At 40.2% G+C, this 13,058-nt stretch overlaps 1 protein-coding gene across 19 annotated transcripts in view; it reads right to left on the bottom strand.

The window, feature by feature from the left end:
* SYNE1 (spectrin repeat containing nuclear envelope protein 1) overlaps positions 1 to 7,533 on the bottom strand; it is a 306,096-nt gene extending 298,563 nt beyond the window's left edge. For 16 of the 19 annotated variants that reach the window (XM_039356302.1, XM_039356310.1, XM_039356316.1 and 13 more), the window contains exon 1: positions 6,841 to 7,533. The gene's annotated coding sequence lies outside the window, so the exon portion shown is untranslated. The other 3 variants (XM_039356324.1, XM_039356305.1, XM_039356303.1) reach the window with 3 other exon arrangements.
* Between the last annotated feature and the right edge of the window lie 5,525 nt (positions 7,534 to 13,058).

The following is a 13,058-nucleotide window of genomic DNA, read 5'->3' as shown; positions in this document are numbered from 1 at the left end:
TGATGTTTGTTTGGAGTCTGTGGTATTCCAGATGAAAACTTTAACTAGGCTCTCTGAATCTTGGACTGGATTTTGCGCATTTTTCTGCACACTCCTGTTAAATGCAACCTTTCAGGGAAGCTCTTTTTAGAGACTCTGTTTTGGTTTCCATTCCTTGTCTGCTGCTATCTCTGTGACCTTGAATAAACTACTAATTACCATAGCAACTGTGTGTGTGAGCTTGCACGCATTTGAAACCAGAAGCTGGATATAACCTGTGCACCCTCCCTTGTCTTGCTGGTAGTCTCCATGCTCTTCCCTGCCCAGCAGCAGCCATCTACCTGCTTGTAAGCTGCTTGGGACTTGCTTAATGACCTCACTTAACAAGGACAATGGGGAGTGCCAGAATTACTGTACCAAGCATCACATTTTATGACTGCATGGCTTAGCAATGAAGATTATGGTCCCAATTATCATTGCTAACTGAGGATTGTCTGCACTGAGCAGTATACTACATCCAAAGAATTTCCTTGGTTTATATTTTCAAATAACTATAAATTTTGTCAATATTTTAGGTTGTAATTTCTCTCGCTCTGGAGACCAATTTGATTAAAATAGCTAGGTGAGTTTTTAATCAATTTGAAGAGATGTCCCACTTCAGCCATATTAAGAATCATGTTCTCAGAGATGATAGATGCAAATAAGGCATTAAACAATCTTATGTCTCGACCTTCCTGCGAGATCAAAAGTTTCCTTAATTCTTTGTTGCTGTTGTTTTTGTTTGTTTTGGACATGCTTCCCAAAAATCTTTATTCCATTTTGTATTATCTTAATTTCATGCTGAACTACCTGACTCAATTCCTACCAACTCACTCTTCATCTAAACAGGTTTCCTAAAGCTTCCGGTTTGCATTTTTTTCAGATGAGTTTATGCTTTCATTTTCTAATTTCTATAATTTCCCATCCCTATTGGTTTTGTCTATATAATAGGATAAATGGCCTTCCTTAAATCAAGATGTATGACTGACTTGGCTCAGTTTTTTTTCTCATAGATATATTGAATCTAAATGTGATATGGTTATTTTTTCCTAAGATGCCTAATATCTTAGGTTCACTGCCCAATAGAGTTTGACTGTTGTCATTTAAAATCTGGTCTTTGAAATAAAAAATAATTTTATATACTCATTATGGTTGAAAAATAGGGATTTTTTTCTTGTAAAAGGTAGGCAGATTATTCTAGGTGAACAAGACTGTTGTTAATGACTCACAAGTCTTTTACAAAGGCAAAAATAGAGTCTATTCACAAGTTATAGTCACCAAGCCCAATCCTGCATTTCTGGGATAAGATGAGGTGTAAGTAATCAGTTATTACAATAATTGTGTTACATGATGCCCTTTAGATGCTTAAATTAAATGACTGAATATTCCTGATACTAATTTAAAGCAATTATCTTCATTAGAATGGAAATTATGTTCATCATCACATGAATAACGTGCAAATGGACATCTGAGTTCACACAATATTTTTCTCCAGTCATGTTTTCTTCTTACCCCCAATAATCTGGAGACACAGGATGAGAACAAGGTGATCAAAAATATTAGCAGGTGTTTAAAAATAATGAAACGTGAAATATAGCATATTTCATTTATGAGTCACAGAGTGGGAAAGAGATATTTGGGCCATCAAGTCTACCTCCTTCCATTCCAATACAGGAATTCAAATTAAAGCATCACCAAAATGTCTATCTGGCCTCTCTGTGATCATATCTATTGAAGAATTTATCACCACTCTAGGTAAACTGCTTTTTCCATTAGGAATTTTTCCTACCCTTCTCATGAAACCTGCCTTCCATAATTTATGAACATTATTCCATATCCCATACTCTAGAACAGCCTTTCTCAACCATTTTATCCAAAGGAATCCAGGAAAAGAATGTTCAGGTCTCAGAGAAGCTCATGCATAAAAATATGAAACCACAACACAATTCTAGCATTGCATGGTGCATGAAGTTCAAAAAACTATTTTTTTTCAATCCCTATCTCGTGAGAATTCCTAGCAACCTCTTGTAAAACCTAAAACTTCCATGGAGCCCAGTTGAGAAAGGTTACAGGGATGGGCAATTAATGTTCTCAAAGGCCACATGAGAAACTGGGACTGTTGTGGAGAGCCAAATCAATAGGACCAACACATTACTGTGAAGATGTGTAGGCACTCATGCACATACATAAATTGGAAAAAAAAAGTAGCAGTCAAATTCAAAATAAAAGCAATGCAGTTGTGTTGCCTATATGCCATTTGCTTATTTACATTCATTTCTAATTTCAGAGTGATTTTATGCAGGGCTGACAGAAAGAGCCAAAGGGCTACATATGCTCTGAGGCCTATAAAATGCCCAGGTCAGCTTTAGAATAATGCAGAAACAAGTCAGGCCCTTCCTTCTTCAATGTGACATATTTTCATGTATTCAAAAAGTGCCATCATCTCCCTAAAATTATTCCCTCTGAAGGCTAAACATATCAAGCCCTTCAGTCTCAATTTCCATTCCTATTTGATAAGCAGAGGAGCATATAATGCCTTATGGCATCATGTCCTAAAGCAGTATCAAATGCCTGAAAATAGAGACAATCTAACTTGCTGTCTATACATATATCACTGCCTATCTTGACCACCTTTGGAGAAAGGCTTTGCACACAATTGCACATGCCATAATTTAGCCCAAGAGCCAAAATACTATACTGTTACAAAGTGCTACTCTGTATATTGTTGATGTCCAGACCTCTTGACCACATGTTGTTAATTCAGGACAAGATAATCATGCTACTGTACCAAACGAACATAAATCCAAACCAATAACATTAGTTTTGGCACTGCATTAGTAAAAAAAAAAAAAAAAAGATTCCTCCAACCATAATATAAAATCAAAGGAGTGCTAAGAGCTTCAGCATATTAAGAAGTTCATTTATTTTCTATTGCTACTCATTGGTAATAATCTTCAAACCTTTTGATTTATCTGTAATTTTTTTCTCCACAAGCAGTGAAAGTATAAAAGCAATTTCTAGTGCAAGAGCTATGTCGGAACAAAATATCAATACAAAAAGTATTGTGGCAATCAGGGCAAAGAATTGGTTTATTATAACATAAGCTTTTCTAAAGATGGAAATAGAGATTATACCCTAACAGTAAACGAGTCTCACACTCACGTGCATACAAAAACACAAGTTCAGCAGTGTTAAAATTTTCTAGCAACCTGTTCAAGTGTTTTAAGTTTACCAAAAATGAAGGTTTAAATTAATAAAAAATATTATTTTCTGCCCCTAAGCATGATTACTTCTGGTAATACTAGTAATTTCACTAGTATTTTCCTATGACCTAAATACTAAATTCAAAGGAACACATGCAAGTAAATATATGACTGCAGCCATAAATGGTAATCCCGCTATTATAGCCTATTTGTCATAATCAAAGATGATTGATGCAGAAATGTATGGTAATAAGACATAATGTGAGAATTACATATGAATATTAATAAGGCAGCATATGATAAATTTGTTTCTAGTACATATCTTGAGATAGAGGGTTAAACACAGTTACAGCACTTAACAATTTTTTTCTCTTACCTTTCAAATAGAAAGTATTTTATTTTCCTTAACTAGGGCACATATTATATCATCTTACATAATTTAATAATACAGGTAGTCTTTGATCTACAACAACTTGTTTAGTGACAGTTCAAAGTTACAAAGGCACTGAAAAAAGTGACATGACCATTGTTCACAGCTACGACCTTTCCAGCATCCCTATGTTCATGTGATCCAAATTCAGATGTTTGGCAACTGATTTATATTTATGACGGTTGCAGTGTTCCAAGATCACGTGATCATCTTTTACGACCTTCTGACAAGCAAAGTCTATGGAGAAGCCAGATGGACTTTTAACAACCGTGTTACTAACTTATCAACTGCAGAGATTCATTTAACAAGAGTGGCAAAGAAAGGTGGTAAAATGGGGCAAAACTCACTAACTGTCTCAGTTAGCAACAAAAATCTGGGGCTCAACTGAGACTGTAAGTCGAGGACTGCCTATATAGTGGAACTGAGCTGAGACTTAAAATAACTGAATACATTTACTCTGAATTTGAGGGAACCTCTTTCTGCCCTATTATCCCAAGGTGGTTTAGGAAGAAAGGCATTCAGAAACAATTCTTTTGTTCTTTTTTATCCTTCTTCCCAACTCCAGAGAATGTTTGAAAGGAATTATGTAAAAGAGGTCAAAATTCTGTCAGTCTGACAATCAGAACAAAATGTGATCTAGTTTGGTATGGTAAGACAAGTCAACAAAAGAAAGACCAAATTCAAAAATGACCCAGATTTGGTTGGAGGCTGTAGAGCAAAAAATCCAGAAACAAATTTCACAGTGCATCACTGTGGGAAAGGGAGCTGGCATTGGCCACAAGGTAATAATGATGATGATGATAATAATAATGATGATGATGATGATGTTGGAAGGGACCTTGGAAGTCATCTAGTCCAACCCCTGCACAGGCAGGAAACCCTATACCATTTCAGACAAATGGCTGTCCAGTCTCTTCTTAAAAACTTCCAGCGTTGGAGCATTCACAGCTTCTGGAGGCAGGTTGTTCCACTGGTTAATTGTTCTGTTAGAAAATTTTTCCTTAGTTCTAGGCTGCTTCTCCCTTTGGTTAGTTTCCTTCCGTTGCTTCTTGTCCTGCCTTCAGGCGCTTTGGAGAATAGCTTGACTCCCTCTTCTTTGTGGCAGCCCCTGAGATATTGGAAAACTGCTATCATGTCCCCCCTCGTCCTTCTCTTCATTAAACTAGGCATGCCCAGTTCCAGCAACCATTCTTTATGTTTTAGCCTCCAGTCCCCTGATCGTCTTTGTTGCTCTTCTCTGTACTCTTTCTAGAGCAGCGGTTCTCAACCTATGGGTCGCGACCCCATTTGGGGTCGAATGACCATTTTACGGGGGTCGCCAAACAACGCGATCTGCCATTTTTCCCCCTCAGGGGGCGGCGCCGCGCATGCGCGCCGCGTCCGTGTGACCAGGGGTCGCCGTATAAAAAGGTTGAGAACCGCTGTTCTAGAGTCTCAACATCTTGTTGATCACTGTTCCATTATAAGCTCCTCCCTTCAGGTCACATAACCCCAGACAGGATTGATTGAAAAGAATTTCAGTACAGTAGTCATGATCTGCATGTTTTCCCTAATTTGTTCTTTTTCTATAAATGGCTTAAAACAGAATTTAGAGATACCCAGTTCTAATCTTGTTTTAGTCCAAGGGTGGGATTGTTTCATCTCTTTTTCACAGAAGCAGCCTATGTTCAATAATTATCTCCAAATATCTCTTCACAGTAGCTAGTAGATAAATATATTGGTTCCCATATTGAGGCCTCAAAAGTTCTATTAAATTTATTATTTATACTAAGCAACCTATTTCTATTTTTAATAAAAACATTTCCTTGTAATGTATACTTACTTCCAATGTTTATTTATTTATTTATTAAATTGGGTACTTACTTTCATTCACCCCACTGAATTGGATATGAACTTACTTTAAATAAGCATACAGAATATCAGCTTGCATTTCAGCCATGTGAAGCTCCAACTTAAACGTAGTTATTCAGAGATAATTCTTGAGACTTTCAAACTTTATTAATGGTTTAACTCTAAGTTAGGGATAGTTTTGTGTTCTTCAAAAATATTTTTTTGAAATCTGTTAGGGCCTCTCCCCTTATTTGGTAGATGTTTTTCTACTGAAAATTATTGAATTAATTATAGATGCTGACTCATATTAGTACTGTTTTGTGTTTTAATCACAACAAAAAACTCTAAACATAATAGGTGTCCACAACTCTGTGTCTAAAAATAAAAAGACACATAAATGCTTTTGAAACTTTGATAATTCCTGAAAATTACTTAAAAGTTATTTTATAGGTGGAGCTAGTTACTACTGTTACAACCTTCTGTATATTACATATTACAGTAATTCACAGATAAGGTTTTTTTTTAAATATTAGTTGATAAAAATGTTTCATGGATGCTCTGATCAAAATAAATTTAAACAGCTGAGATAACATTCTACAAAGCTGAATTGCATTAAATGGATTGATCTTTGAACTTTCAGAGGCAAGTAGGTCAACAATTAGATGTCAGTTACTACCTGTATGTCTGCTTAAATGTGAATATGCATTACTAGTCCCATCTAGTACCAATCTAACACTTCTTGTTGAAATTCAACAGCCGTTTAATAAAACGAAAATAAGCAGGGGGGAAAGTGAGTCAGTTCTTCCTCAGCAAAAGTTGTCCTGTTTTCAGTTACATGAGTTGAATGCAAAGATTCAGAACTACAGGTGCATCTACTGTGCAACTGCCCATCTTGGCAACCTTCCTGCCTCTCCTTTTTTTTTTTCAAAAAATTTTTTTTACTCAATTTGGAACCCAATACTCCTACACTCCGGATTTAGTTTTACAACCCAATTACGTCAATCATCCTAAATACATTATTTTCCCCCGCATTCCCTCGCCGTTAGCCGTTCATCTTGGGTCCAACTAGACACGGGCTTAACTGCTTTGGGGAATCGCTGGAGCAGCGATAGATTAAGTGCTTTGGGGATCGCTGGAGCAACTATAGATTTCGTTTACGAGGTACAGTATATCACATGCACGCGTGCACATTTCTAACCGCAACTCACTCAACTCCGGAAATGCCCAAAGCGCGCTGTACCTGCCCCAATTCACACGCTCATCTCTCTATCCTTCACGGACATGACAGCGCAGAAAGCAGAAGCATCGTCTCGCAAGCAAGGCAGGCAGACAGAAACCGCGAGCTCGCATCGCCTGTACCTTCTTCACGTTCCCGGGCGGCTGGCGGCGGTTGCAGTCCCTCGCTGCCTCTCCAAACTGTCCTCTAAAAACAACAAGCCTGACCCACCACGTCCCGCCTGAATCTCCCAGAGCTCCGGTGCGGCCGGAAAGCCTCGGACAGGTTCCCTGGTTACCGAGGGCAACAATCCTACCCCAGCGACAGCCGCGTTTACATACAGAGACAGACACAGACACATACAAACGAACGCACAGACGCGCGCGCGCAGCCACCGAGAGGTGTATGCACTACTGCACCTAGCAGTAGCCAGCGGGTCTCGGGAAGCCCCGCCTCTTTCTCGCCGCCTTCAGCGGAGTACGCAGGGCTCTTCCTCAGCTGCTGGGTGGTTTTTTTTTTTGTTTTTTGTTTTGTTTTTTTTTTTACTTCCGCGTCTGGAGGGAGGCTAGAAAGGAAGGCAGGAAAGGGAGCAGGTGCGTGCGCGTCTACTGGAATGGAGGGAGGGAGAGAGAGGTGAACTCGGCGGCCGCTCCAGGATCCGGCCGAGCAGAGATGCTGCGCCAGAGTCAGGCCAGATGGGCCTGGGCGGGCACGCGCGAGGCAGGATCGGGGCGCCCTCTTTGAGTCCGAGGACCCGAGCGCGCGCCTGCCCGAGAAAGTCTGCCTCTGGCCATTCGCCAGAGGCAGACTTTCTTGCCAGGAGCAGCTATTGGGGCATTTGTGCCTCTCTCTCTCTCTCCCTCTCTCTTCCCCTCACTTTCTCCCTCCCTCCCCTCCCCTCTCTCTCTCTCTCTCTCTCTCTCTCTCCCCCCTTACCTTTCGCCATCTCCCTCTCCCTCCCTCCCTCCGTTTCCCTCCCTTCCTCTCTCTCTCTCTCTCTCTCTCTCTCTCTCTCTCTCTCCCTGCCTCCCACTCCGCAAAAATATTCCCCAGCCCTCTTGTTAATAGAAGGGTTTAGCCGCAGCGCGTACGGCCGAATTTGTGGAAAGGGCGAGCGTGTAACGTGTCTAGGGGAAAGGGTGATGTACTGTATACTATGGGGGCGGCGGCGGAGGAGGTGAAGAAGAGCCTCCATTTTTTTCAAGGACAGAACCTCTCACGTGATCGAGCTAAAATCGAAAAGAAGCGAGTTACGGTTTGGGTAGCAAACGTGTGCCTCGCTTCATGACGGCCCACCCAAAAGGAACCTGTGCAAAAATGCAATTCATTTCTTTTCCCTTGCACTTGAGATGTCAGATGCACATCACGTATTTTCACTCCGCTTAAGTCGTGACATCTTAAATCTCATACATCTTAAATCTCACATACATTTATAGGTAGACCTGGCGATGTCCCCTGATCTGGCTCTCGTGAAACTTATGCAGGTAGCCCTCGACTTAAACCACCACAATTGGGAACATAATTTCCCTTGGTAAGCAAGGCAGTTGCTGAGTCTCATCCAATTTGATGACCTTTTTTGACATGTTGTTAAGTGAATTGTTGCAGTTGTTAAGTGACTCACACAGTTATTAACCAAACTCAGCTGCCCCCATTGACTTTGCTTGTCAGAAGCTAGCTGGGAAGGACGCTGCAGCCATCCTAAATAAATGCTAGTTGCCAAGTACCTGAATTTTGATCATGTAACTGGGAGGATGCTACAACTCGCCTAGGTGCAAGGACCAGTTGTCAGCCACTTTTTTCATTGCCACTGTCGCTAAAAAAAATGATGGTAAGTCGATCCACTCTGCAGCCTTCCCTTTCTGAGATTTTTTTCCCCCAATTTTGTATTTGCTTATTTTGCATTTTCTATTTTTTCTATAAAATTTGTTAAGATAAATATATATTTATTGGTAATAAAACTGTTCTGCAGATGGTTGTGTTTCTATACTTTCATATGACATATGTTCTTGCAATGCTTGATAAAAGGATTGCTTGACTGCCATGAGTTCTCAGTTCCAGTCAAAACTATTGGGCTATTTGGATCATCATCATCATCATTATTATTATTAATCTGTGTTTTCCAATAAAGCACTTCAGCCAGAGATTCACTCATTTGTGATTTTAAAACTATACTACTAATACTGGAATATGCTTTATTGGTAGTTATTACGATAATTTGCAAGTACTCCTTGCTATAGCTAGAGATGCCTTACTGGGAACATCTTCTAAAACAGTATCCCTCAACTCTCTTAATGGACACATCCTAGTAGTTTTCTAGGCAGCAATACAGAAATTTGTTCTAGAATTTCCCAATTTTGGTATTCCTTGGGAAGTCCCAACCAAGAACTAACCAGGACAAACTCTGCTGGGTCTTCCAGTCCTAACAATTTCCCACTTTGTTAGTGCTGCCACCTACTAAGCGGGATCAGATCCAGTTTCCCTACTTGGTATGCTCCAGATGTTTGGTTACCACACTCATCAGCATGGCTGTTGCTCAACTGGAATATTCGTTCGGCACCATTCTTAGCAGTATGAGGAATCTAAAACATTCCATTTGAGTTTTAAAACTAACTTGTTACTCAGAAGCAGAGGGGAGGTGGGAGGTAATCAACTAAGGGAAGCTGTCAACATTCGGAAGGGATGGTATTGTTTGCCTCGAAAAAGACAGTGATTGGGTGTCTTTGGAAAAGGCTGTTCCTGTGTTAGACAACTTCGACCCAGTGTGCGGCCTTTCCTTTCTGAGATTCTCTTGCCCCTGACTTTGTTTTTGTTTGTTTTGCATTTTCTATTTTTTCTATAAAACTTGTTAAGATAAATATATATTTTAATGATCTTTTAAAATCGGAGTTTAGGTTGGTCTGAGGTGGAATTTAAGCAGGTCATTGACTCCTGGTCCTCCTAAATCTCCTGGTGGCATTTCATACTACTGGCCACACCTATAAAAGTTTCAGGCCACCCAGAAGGGTTGAGATTCTATTTTATCACTGAATATAGTAGTTGTTTATAGCATGTGTGTGATGGAACACTTTTCTTTCTCCACCTCTGTTTAACATTTGCTGGGAGAGTGTCAGCTAGTAATTTGAATTGAGATTTAGCAATACATCAATGATATTCTAGCTGCTGATGTAATGGAAATCCAGAACTGGTGTCTGAAGGCTGTGAGAATTTGAAAGGGAAAAAAAATATTTAAAATTGAATTCGAACTAGAAAGAATTAACAGAATGACAGAGTTGGAAGGGATCTTGGGGATCTTCTAGTCCAGCCCCCTGCTCAAGCAGGAAAGCCTATACCAATAATGGCGAACCTTTTAGAGACTGAGTGTCCAAAATCCAGCCCTGCCTCACCCTGCCTGCCCCAGGCCACTCACTGCCTCCATGGCTCACCACAGATCATTCAGGCAGCCCAGCAGCACCATATGAGCCATGGCCTCTGCCTGCACCCCACAGCATCAACTGCATGCACTGGAGCGCAAGGGCGGAGTCTTGTCCCTGCTGCCCGGCTGACATGTTCTTGGCTGCTCTGCTCCGTGCGGGCCACGCTCAGGGCCAACTCTAATCCGGGGGGGGGCTGCTGGTGAGGAGAGAACCGTGGGGGACGTGGGGCTGGGGCAACAGCGCATGGGCCCACCTCCTGCACATGTGCCATAGGTTTGCCACCATTGCCGTATACCATTTCAGACAAATGGTTGTCCAATCTCTTATTAAAAATCTCCAGGGTTGAAGCACCCACTGTCTGTCTCTTTCGACTCCAGCAGTAACTCTGGATGAGATAGCATTACTTGGGAGTAGCAGGTGTGTAACTTGAAGGTTGTTACAGACTTAAACAGCTACTGCTGAATAAGATGAAGACTGTTTATTTAGAGAGAAACCTTTGCTCAGCTTTGGCTTTCCTGGAGAATGAGGTCCTGCTTGACAACATCAAGTTATGGTCCTGTAAACTCCCAGTTAGATTACTGAAATATGGCGTACATGGAGTTACTTTTGAAATCAACCAAAACATGCAATTAGTAATTTGCACTTTTTGCAGTTAATAGTCCCTGTTCACACATAATACTACTGCTGAGGCTTCTACATTAGGCTACCAGTAGTGCTGTTTTTTTTTTAAACTTCAAATTACACATTGCTTGGCACCAGCCCAAATACAGGATTTCAAATAAATCCTGCTTGTACAAGTAGATGGATCTTGAATGTGGTTGTTTTTCTAATTGTAATTTAAGATTCGGGTTGACTATTTTTAGGATTAGCAACTATCCCTTTCACATTTCTGTTATTTTAACTTTATTTAATTTATTGTACACTACCATTAATTTATGTGGATACTGATTTATGATATATACATAAAATAATTGCAAATAAATATACATAAATCCTTTTTTTGAGTCTCCAATGTGTTTCTGTTGCCTTTGGTTGTTGACCCTCTGGGTCACATTTTTAGAGGGAGGGATTAGGAAAAGTCATCTCCTCCCTCTGCCCCCCTCCTATAGTGGCTCCTTCTTTCAGATGGGAAATGTATTCCATTAATAGAGAGTAATCACTGATTTGTGGATTCATAACCTTTATAACATTTAGTTGGTGGATCAAAATCCCTACTGTTTGGGGATCTAGTATTAATTGACTAACTATTTAAACTGTTAGATCCAGATTTGAGTTCTGTGGAATTCTACTTGCATTCTTAGAAGCTGGTGAGTGGAAATATTTGCCAATTTCTCATTCCATCTGTACTCCTCTATGCTTGATTAGACACTGAAAATGAAGCTTAAATACTTTGGCCACCTTATGAGAAGAGGGGACTCAGTGGAAAAGACCCTGATGTTGGGAAAGATTGAAAGCAAAAGAGAAGGGAATGGCAGAAAATGTGAGGGTTAGAGAGTGTCATATACACAATGAACGTGAATTTGGGCAAACTCTGGGAGACAATAGAGGACAGGATCATGAAGAGTCAGATCGGATGTATCTTAGCAACTAAACAACATGCTTCCCAAAAAGTAGCTCCAGAAGGCTACAGGATCTTCTAGAAAATTATAAGGCAGATGCCTTATGTAATTGGTTAATGAGATTTAGAAAATGTATCACCTGCATAGGATTCCAAGGGTTTTTTTTCTACAAGTGGAAGGAGTTATGAATATAAATCTAAATTTCAGCCATTGTGGCCAAACAATGAATGGTAGATATTAAGACAGGGTCCCCAATCCCCAGGCTGCAGCCCACTAGTGAACTGGACCGTGCAAGCAGTGGGCGAGCACATATGTGCAGTTCCTTTGGCATGAGTGGCAGGCGCTTGACCTTGTGCGCAAAGCTCCATTGGTGCAAGCGGCACACATGCGCACATGCTGCATACACAAATGGAGCTATGTGCATTTGCACATATGCCTGCCATTCATACAGAATCATTCCCTCTCCCCCACACACTGGGCCGTCAAGCCGGGGACTGCTGTATTGAGCCATATGTGAAAAGAATATCTTTGCTCAGGTTTTGATGATATGCCAATTTGTTCAAATATAATAAAACCAGCTTAATACATGATTAAACATTTTTGAATAATTTATAATCCATAGCTAAACATTCTTCAGCATTTCAGTCTTCCACTAGTTGAGTAGTCTTCAAATTATGTATCTGTGTGCTACTGATGGACCCTGAAGACTAAGCTATCATTAATTATTCCAGTACATCTTGTTTTGTTCTTTTTGTCCAGAATGCCTTAATTGTAGATTAAGCAACTCTTAATTATTTTCTGCTAAGGATTATTCACAGTTCTGCAGGCTATGAGGACAACAGTTCCTTTGTCCAGTATTTACATAACTTTGAACTATCTTTTCAGTGGAGTCCTTTTCAGTTCCTCTCTTTTAACAATCAGTCAAGCGTTGGAAAAAGGAAGCTGCAGTAATGGGTGATTAGTGACAGGTGGAAGTGTACACAAGAGCTAAAAATAAAATAACTAACCTCTTTTCTCTGACTCTTGCTTATGCGTTGGAAGCAAGAAAATACTTTTTCTTTTATCATATTTCACTATTTGTGACAAATAGCAAAGTTTCCAATGCTTTGTATTTCACTGGCTGTATTTTGCATAACATAATTTGGCCCAATTAGCCACTCCTCCAATTAAAAGACTCACATGCACAATCTCTGGCAGCCCAATCAGCTGGGCAATTCCTGAGCCCTCCCAGGCATCAAAACCAATCTTCAATGTTGCCATTTCCCTGGGTTTCCATTCCTTTTGGCAGAATGTTTTGCTGAAATAGAAAATCTATGGTAACTTCATTGTGGGTCAGTACTACTGTGGATGGAGTGACTGGGTTTATCAATTCCTTTCGGCCTTTTTTTC

This window comes from Crotalus tigris, unplaced genomic scaffold, assembly GCF_016545835.1.
Source record: "Crotalus tigris isolate CLP2741 ecotype Arizona unplaced genomic scaffold, ASM1654583v1 scf7180000018818.712119, whole genome shotgun sequence".
Taxonomy (NCBI): Eukaryota; Metazoa; Chordata; class Lepidosauria; order Squamata; family Viperidae; genus Crotalus; species Crotalus tigris.
The sequence above is the reverse complement of the archived record's forward strand: the minus strand, read 5'-3'. Positions and strand labels throughout refer to the sequence as shown.